General features: G+C 39.3%; 1 pseudogene; it reads left to right on the forward strand.

The window, feature by feature from the left end:
• The first annotated feature begins 1322 nt into the window (after nucleotides 1–1322).
• LOC140221659 (uncharacterized) lies at nucleotides 1323–8975 on the forward strand (annotated as a pseudogene).
• The last annotated feature ends 4308 nt before the right edge of the window (nucleotides 8976–13283 follow it).

Raw genomic sequence — 13283 nt, forward strand, 5'->3', positions numbered from 1 at the left:
AATGAGCACAGGGGAGAGAGCAATGCTTCGTTATTTGGAAAGATGTCATGAAGATACTGTTGCGGCGGGTCATGAACCTCCTTTTGGTGGTTGTTATGCTCCACCGCCAGTCCCGGGGGTTTCAAGTCCACTTAGTACTACCATCACAGGAGGCACAAATAAACCACAGGATGAGGTTGGATCAACGAACCTTCGTCTTTACCACCCAAGGATGCTTAAAGTCCTCCTAGATACTACTCAGTGGATGGTTTGTCATAGTGTATTATATTGTTTGGGTCTAAAATTTAAATTTGTGTATTTCTATCTAAACTTTCAGCAACATTTGAGTTTGTCGTAGTGTATCATGTTGTTTGGATCTGAAATTTAAATTTGTGTATTTCTATCTAAACTTTCAGCAACATTTGAGTTTAATGAAATTTGTATCATGTTTGTTATGTTTCATGTATAATTCTATGAATGATTAGAATATCTTTGGTTCGGTAATACTTTGTAGATGGATCGGTAATAGATGTACAGCGCAGAGAAATGCTCCATGGAGTATATTAATGGCTTGTGTTATTTTCTCGATCTAGCAGAGTCCAACAAGCCGCCGTCTGGTTTCATTTGTTGTCCATGCCAAATTTGCACAAATGAGAAAGATTACTCATCCAGAAAGACTATTCACACCCACATATACAGTTCGGGATTCATGCCTAATTATTTTATTTGGCCCAAGCGTGGGGAAAGAGAAGTTATGATGGAAGATGACGATGATGAAGAAGATGATAACTACATTCCTGACTGGAGTCAAGGAGGTGCCTTTGCAGATGCTGTAATGGGCAAGGCTGAAGAAGAGATGGTTGCAGAGGAAGGTCCTACCGATGATCTAGGTCAGGTGTTGCGAGATGCAAAGGAAGACTGCGAGAATGTGAAAGAGTCAAAGAAGTTCGAACGTATGTTAAATTATCATAAGAAATTGTTGTACCCAGATTGCAAACAGAGGCAAAAAATTTGGGTACTACACAGGAAATGCTGCAATGGAAGGCAAAAAATGGAGTTTCTGACAAGAGTTTTAATGAGTTAATGAAAATCATAAAGAACATGCTTACCGAGGGAACGAATTGCCGTCCTCAACGTACGAAGCAAAAAAAGTTGTTTGCCCTCTTAGTTTGGAGGTACAAAAGATACATGCATGTCCTAATGACTGTATCCTCTATCGCAGTGAGGAATATAAGAAATTGGAGGCTCGTCCTATGTGCGAAGCGTCGCGTTATAAGATCAGGCGAGATGACCCCGGTGATGTTGAGGAGCAAGCTAGCAAAAAGAAAGTTCATGCGAAAGTAATGTGGTATTTCCATGTAGTATCACGCTTGAAGTGTTTGTTCAGAAACAAGGCACATGCAAAGTTGATGCGTTGGCACAAAAAAGAACGTAAGCAAGATAAAATAATCAGACACTCCGCTGATGGGTCCCAGTGGAGGATAGTTGACAGAGAATTTCCCGGATTTGAAAAGGATGCAAGGAACATACGATTTGGTTTAAGTACAGATGGATTCAATCCATTCGGTGAGTTCAATAGTGGTCGTAGCACTTGGCCTTTGACCTTATGTATGTTTAACTTTCCGCCCTGGATGTGCTTGAAGCGGAAGTTCATTATGACGCCGGTAATTATCCAAGGTCCAAAATAACCTGGCAATGACACTGATATTTATCTAAGACCGTTGGTTGATGAACTTTTACTGTTATGGAAGGAAGAAGGTGTACGTGTGTGGGATGAGGATAAAAATGAGACTTTTAATATACGAGCATTGTTGTTCGTAACCGTCAATGATTGGCCAGCACTTGGTAATCTGTCAAGACAGACAAACAAGGGATGTCGAGTCTACACGCACTCTTTAGATGATACTTGCAGCATGTATTTGAAACACTGTAGGAAGGTCGTGTATACGGATCATCATCGATTTCTTCCTGCTAAGCACCCGTTAAGAAAGAAAGGGAAGCATTTTGAAGGGGAGGAACATAAACGTACTAAGCCCGTTCACCGTAATGGTAAACGTGTATTTTCTATGATAAAGGATGTGAGGATAGTCTTTGACAAGGGCTCTGGTAGCCAACCTGTTCCGAACGACGAGGACGTACATGCACCCATGTGGAAGAAGAAGTCTATATTTTGGGAGCTAACTTATTGGGAAGTCTTTGAGGTCCGTAATGCAATCGATGTGATGTATCTAATGAAAAATCTTTACGTGAACGTGCTCGGGTTCCTGGGTATATATGGAAAGGTAAAGGATACAATTGAAACACGTTGGGACCTAAAACGTATGAAACAACGAGATGGTCTACATCCGGAAAAGAGAGATGATGAACATTACTTGCATCTTGCCAAATACACCCTCAGCAAGGAAGAGAAGGAAAGCATGTTTGAGTGCTTGAATAGTATCAAGGTCCCATCGGGCTACTCCTCAAATATACAGGGAATAATAAATATTAAAGAAAGAAATTCATAAATCTAAAGGCCCATGACTGCCACGTCCAAATGAAACAATTGCTGCTTGTTGCACTAAGGGGTATTCTACCAAAGAATGTGAGAATGAAAATCGTGACGCTATGTGCATTCAATTTCTCAGAAGGCAATCCATCAAAAAAAATCTACTAGAGCTACAGAATGACGTCGTGCAATGCTTTGTCAGCTTTGAGATGGTTTTTTCACCTTCCTTCTTTAATATCATCACCCACCTTCTAGTCCACCTTGTTGAAGAGATTTTTATTCTCGGTCGTGTATTTCTACACAATATGTTCCCTTTCGAGAGGTTTATGGCAGTGATGAAGAAGTATGTTCGGAATCGTGCATGTCCAGAATGAAGCATCACAAAGGGATATGGAACAGATTAGGTCATTGAGTTTTGTGTTGACTTTATTGATGACCTGAGTTCGATTGGAGTCGCTGTATCACGCCATGAGGGGAGACTCAAGGGAAAGGGCACACTAGGGAGGAAAGCTCGGATGGACATCGATGAGAGTACATTTTGTAAAGCACACTTCACGAGCCCACAACAATCATCCCTGGTGGCTCCATACTTGAAGGAGCATAAGACCGTTGTACGGTCCTCAAACTAGGGGAAGACTGAGGCCTAGATTACACGTCATCACATTGACACTTTCGTCTCTTGGTTGCGGCGACGACTGATGCGTGATGACACGATTGAAGAGCAACTAGCATGGTTGGCTAGGGGTCTATCTATCTCAGTATAGACATTCCAAGGATATAAGATAAATGGATACATATTTTACATGATAGTCCAAGACCAAAAGAGCACAAACCAAAATAATGGTGTCCATATAGATGCAAGAGACAACAACGGAAAAAAACGATAGATACTATGGTGTCATTGAGGAGATATGGGAACTCGACTATGGACCTTTAAAAATCCCTCTGTTTTGGTGCCAATGGGTGAAACTTACTAGAGGAGGCACAACAACAGACAACTATGGACTAATAATACTGGACCTCAACAAGATTGGATACAAAGACGAACCGTTCGTCCTAGCCAATGATGTAACTTAAGTTTTCTATATGAAGGACACGTCAAGCAAACCAAAATATAAGGGTACTAATAAGTCATATGACCAACCAAAGCGCCACATAGTTCTTCAAGGGAAAAGACAAATCATTGGAGTTGAGGAAAAAACTGACATTTCAGAAGATTATGATCAGTTCGATGATTTTCCTCCATTTTCAGTCGAGGTTGACCGAAGCATCTTGTTAACCAAAGAGGATGCTCCATACTTACGTCGCGATCATAACCAAGGGACGTTCGTTAAGAGGAATGTTATTAACGTTCCATTAGATGATGATGTATAGCATTACTGTGTTTTTTGGTCAAGTGACAAATTAATGTAATATCGTATTATATAATACTATTTGTAAAATCTCACCCTATTAAACAAGAACTAATTTTTGCATGGTTAAAATATTAAATATTTCAATTTTTAGCACAATTAAATATTAAATAATAAATTTAGGTACAATTAAACAAGTACATGACTAAGTCATGGAAAACATGTTAATAACACTACATGCACTATTTTTCTAAATTTTTGCATGATCAAAATATCTATTTTTTCAAATTTTAAAGTTAACATATGTATTATGACTATTATAAACTATTACTAAGTTAAAATTAATAACTTTACTATGTTTGATATTTGACTGCATCTAATATTTTTATAGTGTATATCTAATCAATGTCAATTGTCAAGCTAACAAATTGTTTTTGCATCTTTTATGAATGTTATTTGATTTACTACGCAATAAATTAATATAATAGCATTTGTACAAAAATAAAAAGATGTTTAGGTGGGAAGCTAGAACAGTGGGCTACAAAGCCCTTTAGTACCGGGTGATAAAAATACCCGGTACTCAAGGGAGGCAGTTTTGTTTCGCGCCCTGGGCACCCCATTCAGTACCGCGTGGGGCTAGGTCCGGTACTAAAGGCCTCCTTTAGTACCAGGTGAAAGCTACACCCGGTACTAGGGGGTGACGGTTATAGATACCTGGGTCCCTTATGGAGGGCCCAGCCGACCACTAATGGGCTGGCCCGACTTGATGAAAAAGGCAGAAGATAGAGTCCGGCTAGGGCTCCCCAAGTGTTGTAATCTAACTAGATCCCATCTATAGTAACCAATTAGGGGACTTGCCATGTAACCCTACCTCTCGGAGTAACCAATTAGAGGACATCCAATCCCACCATATGAACCCTAAACACCCGAGTGCAGGGCGCAATACAATCCTCCAAGTAGGACGTACTGGCGGCCCGAACCTATATAAATCTCTGTGTTTTGTGCCTTGCGTTACCATCAAGTTCATGGTCATACAATCCTATTTGCCTACAAATCAACCATCTAGGTACCCCCTAGGTGAACTGTCGGTCACTAAATCTGACAGGAGGGATAAAACTATATCGTCTTCCTCCCTCATTCCACCAGACACTTAGCCGCTCCTCGTCGTCCTCGTCGTCCTCGCTATCGTACACATGATGCCATGCTGCCGCACCGTCATCCCCGTGCCATCATCCCCTGCGCCGTCATCCCTGCGGTGCCCCTCCCCGACGTACGACATACATCCGCCGTCATCTCCTCCCTCGGTCGGATCCTTCGCCACCGCCGCCCCATCCTCCACGGCAACGTCGTCCATGTCGTCGCGCCCCCCGACATCACACTGTGCCCCACGACCCCCGACCCGGCCAGCCCGCCGCCGACGACAGGTGCCGCGCCGTACGTCGACACATCCCCACCCCATCGCGCCTCCGGCTTCTTCTCTGATGCCTCTCGGTCCCGGCGCCAGCACCGACGACCTCGACGCCGTGCGCCCCTCCTCCACCTGCACGATGCACTCCCTCTAACCGGCGGCCGCCGCCTTCTTCGCCCCCCCAGCACTGGCCCTCCACCAACGCCACGCGCCCCTCCTCCACCGGCCGCCGCCCCCTCCTCCACCACTCGCCGCCCCTCGCACATGGCTGCGGGCGCCGTCTCTGCTGATGTAAGCCCGTGATCGCACTGACATCATATTTTTTTAATTTCTTTATTTTTAGGATTTAGGATAAATGTTATTATGTTTAAAATATTACTAGGAAAAGTATAGAAATGGTGTTAGGAAAAATAGAAAAAATTATAAGTAGTTTTAGTGAATATAGAAATTGTGTCATGAAAATTAGAAAATTTATAAATAGTGTTAGGAAATTAATATGCATTGCCATGCATGGTTTTATTAGTGGAATACTAGAAATTTTAAACTGCCTACTACTTAGAATAATTGTTTTAATGCTACTTAGAATAATTCTTTTAGTGCTACTTAGAGTAATTCTTTTATTGCTAGTTAGAAATTGTAAATTGCTACTACCTAGAATAATTCTTTTTATTGCTACTAGCTATAGTATAGTTCAATAAATTATAGAAATATGCATAAAATTGTTGAATTGGCTAGAAATTATAGAAAAATTGTAGTCATTACTATGTACAACATTGATTAGGCATTTATTATAAGAAATTGTATAATTATTAGTCATTCTTTTTATTGTCATTTATTGTAACAAATTGTATAAGTATTATTTTTTATTGTCATTTATTGTAACAAATTGTATAAGTATTTAGTCATTCTTTTTTTTGTTGTCATTTACTAGCAATTCACAGTAAATATTGTTGTAGTCATTTGTTGTAACAAATTGTATAAGTGTTTCATTCTGTTTTTCAGTCATTTATTGTTTGAAAATGTATAACTATTAGTCATTCATTTTGGTACTCATTTATTCTAACAAAATTCTTTTTATATTATATTAGTTACAATGGCACGATCAGAGGACGAGCAGGCCCGATTGGTCGAGGAATACCTAATGGACTTGATTGCTCAAGGTCGCATGAACGATTCGCCAAACGAAGAAGTCGATCACAGTCAGACTCACATCTACCTCAACGGAATTATTATACATAAACATGATTTGAATTCTCTACTTATCAAGATTATTGGGAATTAATAGTTCTTTCATTTTTCACCCATCTGGATCGAGCAAGCCTAAATGGATACGAGGCACGAACAAGAAGTTAGAGGGCCATATCATCATCATGGAACTTAATAAAGAGGGTGAACCTACTGCTCCATACAATGCTAAGACCAAATTAGTGAATCAAATTGGGTTTATTGTTAGGGATAACATCCCAATAAGCTTTCAGAATTGGAAAAGTGTTGAAATCGATGAGAGCGTGGTCCCCATAAGCACGGTCCCCGAGCGAGAGAAGGAAATGATATGGGATCAGATAAAATAAAACTTCACGTTCGAAGGTGTAGATGAAGAAAAAGTGAAAGATTGGGGCTTTTGGAAGGGTGCAATTATTTTTCAGACGTACAAGAAGAATATGAACAAAGACTACATAAAGAAGGGCCTTACACCAGATTTCACGAAGCACCTGAAGTTAAGAGATCACTGGGATTCATTTGTGCAGTTCAAGCAGTCGCAAAAGAGCGCTAAGGCAACTAAAACCAATCCCGACAATGCTTGTCAGAAGAAATACTTTTGTCGTCTTGGGACAGGAGGTTACAAGAAAGGTATCATCAAATAGCAAAGGATGGAAGATGACATAATTGCTAAGGGAATAGTACCGACGACTCGCGAATGACCAGAGTGAGCAAAGCATTGGTATTATGCTAATGGTGGCACGCTCAATCCCGAAGATGGATCATTTGTGTTTGACCAAGAATTAAGAGAAGCAACTACGAGACTTGTTGAGTTAATAAAGGCTATGGTCGAATGATCTTTCATGCCTGATCGAGAGAAAGACGAGCTGACTATAGCACCAGGTAATCCAGAACACCCTGGACATTGCCGAGGTAAACGAATAATTCCATGGAAGTTTGCCTTTCATGACCACATTGATTCCTATATAAGCCACCAAAGAAGTAAGGCCGAACACGCACGGCCGCTGCGAGAGTTGCAAGAACACGTAGCTTTGACAAAGGCAAGAATAGAGGAAGCAATCGACCGGCATGTGGCTCTAGCTCTTAGCAAACAAGCCAGTAAACAGGCAGTTGCATCATCAAGGGCTAATGTCGATGTAAGCCCCTCTCAGCATTGTAGCAACATTGCTTCCACGGAAGCCCTAGCTGGAGGATCTTCTAACGTGGTTGAGGACAACCAACGCCACCCCATGGACGACATCACTAGGAGGGCCCCTTGTGAGCTTGTTACTCCCGTGAAAAACAAGATCATCATGGTGGCTTATGGTGTGGCTGAACAACAGACACAAGGCCAAACAATTCATGGTGTGGAGATCCCAGCTCGCGGTTATGCCAAAGTTGGGGTGGACCGAGTGGTCGACGGTTGGGATGACCTCGAACTGGAGGTACCTGGAGGTGACGGGAAAAAAAATCTAGAAGAAGCCATCCGTGGTTGGATTCTATGGTCCAAGCGCTACATAAGGATTCTGCAATCGAATCCCCCAACCTTAGGATCATCTACTCAGGGCTCAAGGGCAAGATCACCTACGCCATCTGCCAGGGAACCCTCTCCACTAGCTGACAGGGATCCTAGCATGAGTCCACGCTCTCCACCAGCTGACAAGGATCCTAGCATGAGTCCACCTCCCCCTGTTATGAGCAAGGCTACATGGCGAAAGACACCTTTAGCTCCGCCTCCTGCGCCTACAAAGCAGAAGCAGAAGAAGTCGAAGGAGAAGCAACCAGAGCCCAAGAAACCTTATGATATGACTGATGTGGAACTCGACACAGTAGTGGATGCTCATGTTAAAGCTCACTTCACACCAAAGCCTCCCGTGAAGAAAGATCCACCACTTGATAAGGTTAAATTTTGGGCTTTCATTAGAGGCATGGAGTTGGAGAAAAAGAAAAAGCTAGAGAAACCACCGCTATCTGACTACGATCGCACAATAACAAAGGCTTTTCAGAAGAAGAAGAGAAGTGGGTCAAGTATTCCACAACTCGGAATCCAATCCAACCAATCGATTGCCCCGCTCCAGGTACTTTCGGAGTTTGATAAGAATTTGCTTCTATTCGCCAAAGATACAAATCTCACCGTAGCTCAACTTCGAGGGGAGGATCACATCTCAAAGTAACCTGGGGCTAGTAAATGGAAATTTGAGTTAGGGAAAGAGCTTGTGTAGCCGTAGTTGGTGGACCGTTTTACAACAAAGATGTACAAATTGCACTAGTGGTACATGGAGGCTTCAGCCACCGGTTTACTCATGCTAGAAGTTTGGATTGGAGATCAGCATTATTTGCATGGTGATGCCATCATAAATGTGCCGTTCAAGGAACTTTATTTCCTTTACAATCAAGACGCACTTGACAAATCACTCATCAGTTCCTAGGTTCTGTAAGTGTTTAATTTGCTCTAACTTCAAAATTCCCGCTCTAGTCATTGTGCGATGTCTTATCTCTTATTCTATTTTATCATGTAGGATGGAGATTCAAGCTTACCGGAGGATAGGATCGTATGACATCGGCTTCATGGCCCTGGATGTTATAAATGAGACAAATGTAAGAAATAAACCAAATCGGACCTTGAAGAATATATATAAATTCTTGGACAAGCAACATTACAAGAAGTACATTCTTTTCTCGTACAACTTCAAGTGAGCGTGTTTCCCATCTCTTTTATTTTTTTTAACTAGTAATTGAAAATAAGACTAAATAGCTTTTCACTATACATATATGTACAACTTCCACTGGATACTCCTTATCGTGGTTGATCGAAGCATGGTCTATATTTTGGACTCTCTGAGGAGACCAAGAAATCAGACCTCATAGACATGTTTAATAGAGCATGGGCTCGCTTCCGTCAACATCACTCAGGTGAATTCAAGGAGCAACTTCATATCCACTCTGAATTCCCGGTATGTATTGAATTTGCACATCTCGTGTCACTTCCTTGAACACAACAAATATTTCATCTTTTGCCATATATATAGTTCTAATTGTGCAGATCCATTGATCTAATATATATGGGCTCGCTTCAGAGTTTTCATACAAATTTCTTAACAATAAATTAGTTCTAATTGTGCAGATCCATTGATCTAATATAATAACCTTTACTAAGGACATAGATTATGCACATGAAGGAAGAACTCCTCGAGACGGAAAAAATCAGAGCAATTCAAGAACAACTCAGTGGATTTCTTCTGGACGAGGTAGTAAATCCAGTGGGTGAGTTCCACAATGATAGATCAAATCTGCATCACCGTCAGGACTCGGGTTCAGAATAGTTGATCCAAAATGTTGAACTTGGAGAGTTGATGCAATGTAACATTATTCATATATGTGTGTGCACAATATATCTATGTATATATTATCTCAAATGTAATATTATAGATCAAATAAAACTTTATATATATTGTTTATTAGAACTAGTATATGTAAAGAAAACAAATACGAAATACTAATATAGAATAAAGAAACAGAAAAGAAAATGATATGGGAGAAAGAAAAAGAAAAAAGAATTTAGTACTGGTTGGGGAGACCAACCGGTACTAAATTGGACTTGGCCACGCGCGACGTGGCAACCAATTTAGTACCGGTTGGTCTCCCCAACAGGTACTAAAGGACCTCCTTAGTACCGACTTACCAATACCGGTTGCACAATTGGTACTAAATGGCGTTTGAATCCGGTACTGAATACGCTTTCCCTAGCAGTGTCTGTTTTAGCCCCCCCCCCCCTCCCCCCACCACCACCACGCGCGCGCCAAAGTTTAGAGGTCAATGCAACTTTTTCCTCAACTCAGCACAAGTCTTCAGATTGCCTGCGGATCTTTGAAGGTGAAGACACCGAGTGTTTCAATATAAATATAAGAAATCCACATTCTAGTTTCTAGTGTCATTCTTGTTTTTCACTTGTTTTTGTTCGATTGCTAATCCTTTCCCATGCCATTAGGAAGACGTTAAGAAACATCAGCACTCCAGCTGTTCACTTGGAGATGAGTTGCCGCACCAAGCTACCATTTCAATATTTGAAAGCCTGATGCATCTTTGGAGAAGAGATTGACCAGCAGGTAATGTAAACTTGAAACTATTCTACATAGTTATATGAAGAATCCATCCTTGTTCACTGCCTTGTGCCCTGCTATTTTTTTATTGGATCGTGTAGTGTCGTTGTAGTTCTTATTAGCCGGTTCGAGTTTTGTTGTGCCCTCCTCTTGTGGTTAGTTATTCTGGCTGTTGTAGTGACTTTACAAACTTATCTTAATAATGCACGTTCTCGGGGAAAAAAGGTAGTGTTCCTAAAAAAACCTGTAGTTTTTACAGTAATCCTGCCAGGTACAAGTGTACAACTTAAGCTTAAAACCACACTGCCGTGTTTTGCATCGATGATCGTTTTGGCATCCTGTTTAATGGGTGTGTTTTTTAAGGGCTTGTTCGTTTAATCCATCTTTAAAGGGATTGTAGGCACTAGTATACAACCCGTGCTACCACACGGGCTAATATTTTAAAAAGTTATTATGTTTGAAAATTATTTAGAAATTAAACTTCTAACTAATAATCAGAATTATTTACCTACTACTCTTTCATTTTTTTAAATACTTCAACATAATACTCATACAAATGTGAACTTATTTTTATCCAGTTATGATTGATTTTTAATTAGTAATTACTCTATACAGTTTTTTATCCATATTCACGCTTTTTAAATTTTGTATATTTCTATATTAACAAACACATAAATAGGTAATTTAGAATCATATATTACTTTACTTTTGAACATGTCTATATGATGCGTATGAAGATAACTAGATTCAAATTCAGGTGTTTACTTTAGGTTATTTTTAATAACAACATATGTGGGTGACTTAGATACAAATTTAGAATGGCATTTTAAATTATGCTTTATAATTATATGCATGAGTAAATTGGATGAAGATTATGGGGTTACTTTAGATTATTTTTATAATGACAGCTCAGTAATTTAGATATAGGTTTAGGATTTATTTTAGAATATTTTCATAATAACAATGGTGGGTAAATTTTGAGAAAATATAATAGACCAATGACTATGATTATTAGAGTTTACAGGATTGATTTTTGGTGTTTCTGATTTTCCTGAGAATTTTTAGGATTTGTATTTTTTTCTAGCGTATCTTATGAGAACTATTATGGAGTCTCCAATAAAAACAATGAGGCCACATTGCTACACAACTATTACCTTGAGCTACCTCTGATTGGTTAAATATTCGAACACAATAGTTATATATATATATATATATATATATATATATATATATATATATATACATACTTATTATCTTCATTCGATTGTGATAGATTTTAGTTAGTTGGTAATTAGTCTATAATGTTTCCATCTACATTTATAATCTTTAACTTTTCACATTGCATCGCAAGTATGCACTTGAATTTATTTAATGGGTACTAAGTTTGAGCTATAAATTTAACACATAAATCTACATTCTCATCACTTCCTCTGTATATTTATAAATCATGACGCATATCATGCGTATATACCTTAATTATTATACCATATACCAATAGTGTAAGAAATAAACGATTTAGAATCATATATTGGTGTATATTTTAATTAAGGTGATTTGGATTCAAATGCATGGTTACCTTATGTTATTTTTAATAATGGCATGTATATGTGATTAATATAGGTGTAAATTTAAGGGGTTATTTTAAGTTATTTTTTAAGTATTAGTGGTGGGTAATTTAGTTGCAAATTTAGAGGGTTATTTTAAATATTATTTATAATAGCATAAGTGGGTAATTTTGATGAAGATTAGGAGATTACTTTAGTTTATTTTATATAATGGCTATATGGAAGAGGTGGATAATTTAGATATAGATTTAAGGGTTACTTTAAACTATTTTCATAATGGGATAGGTGGGTAATTCTTTAGAAAATATAATAGATTGAATGGCTATGATGATTTGAGTTTACAGATTGATGGTCAGATGTTTTACTTTTTTGTGAGAATTTTTAGGATTTCTCTCTTTTTCTAGAGTGTTCACCTAGGATCCTAGGTGGCTTAAACTGGAAGCTTTAGTAATAGTAAGATTGAGAGGAACTTTTAACTTGTGGGGAATTTAATCTCTCGCAATCCCCTCTAATTTTTTTCAATCCCTCCCAAACCGAACGAGTCCTAAAGATTCTATAAAAAAACAAACCCCGAATCTCGAAATTAACATGGGCCAAAACTAATACGAATGAACAAAACAAAATAACTTTTGGCCCAGTAACACGGAACGAAGAAGCAAAACAAAAAGGAACAGCACCATTAAACTGACTGAGGGTTGGAAATTCTTGTGGCAACATCCTGACAAACCGAAGCGGCCACCATTTTTAGCCGGGTGTGAAAAGTAGAAATACCTTTTTGGCAAAACAAATCGAAACGAGTTTTTCATGTTTTGTCCGACCTTGTTGCAATAATTCTCACAAATAATCAACGTTTTCTCTCTCGCAAAACCGATAATTGAAAATTCTGAACTTATCAGCTCTGTCCAATAATTAAATACTGCAGACCACCAATAGGTTAAACATGGGGCCTGCACAAACTGTACAACGATGCCTATGTGACGCTCATCTGAATTCTCATGCTACTGTGGATATAGGTGGCAATGTGGCATGGGCGTCTACCTTTCCTTCCACGTGAAATGCATTTCTTCCACGTTTTTGTTCCTTTGAGGGAAGGTACTTGTTTCCACGCGAAAATGACTTCACCGGCTTGGCTCGCATGGCCCACTAAGCTGGGCTCGTGCCTTGAACGGGTTGAACACATGCTCTGACTAT

This window comes from Setaria viridis, chromosome 1 (genome assembly GCF_005286985.2).
Source record: "Setaria viridis chromosome 1, Setaria_viridis_v4.0, whole genome shotgun sequence".
NCBI classification, from domain to species: domain Eukaryota; kingdom Viridiplantae; phylum Streptophyta; class Magnoliopsida; order Poales; family Poaceae; genus Setaria; species Setaria viridis.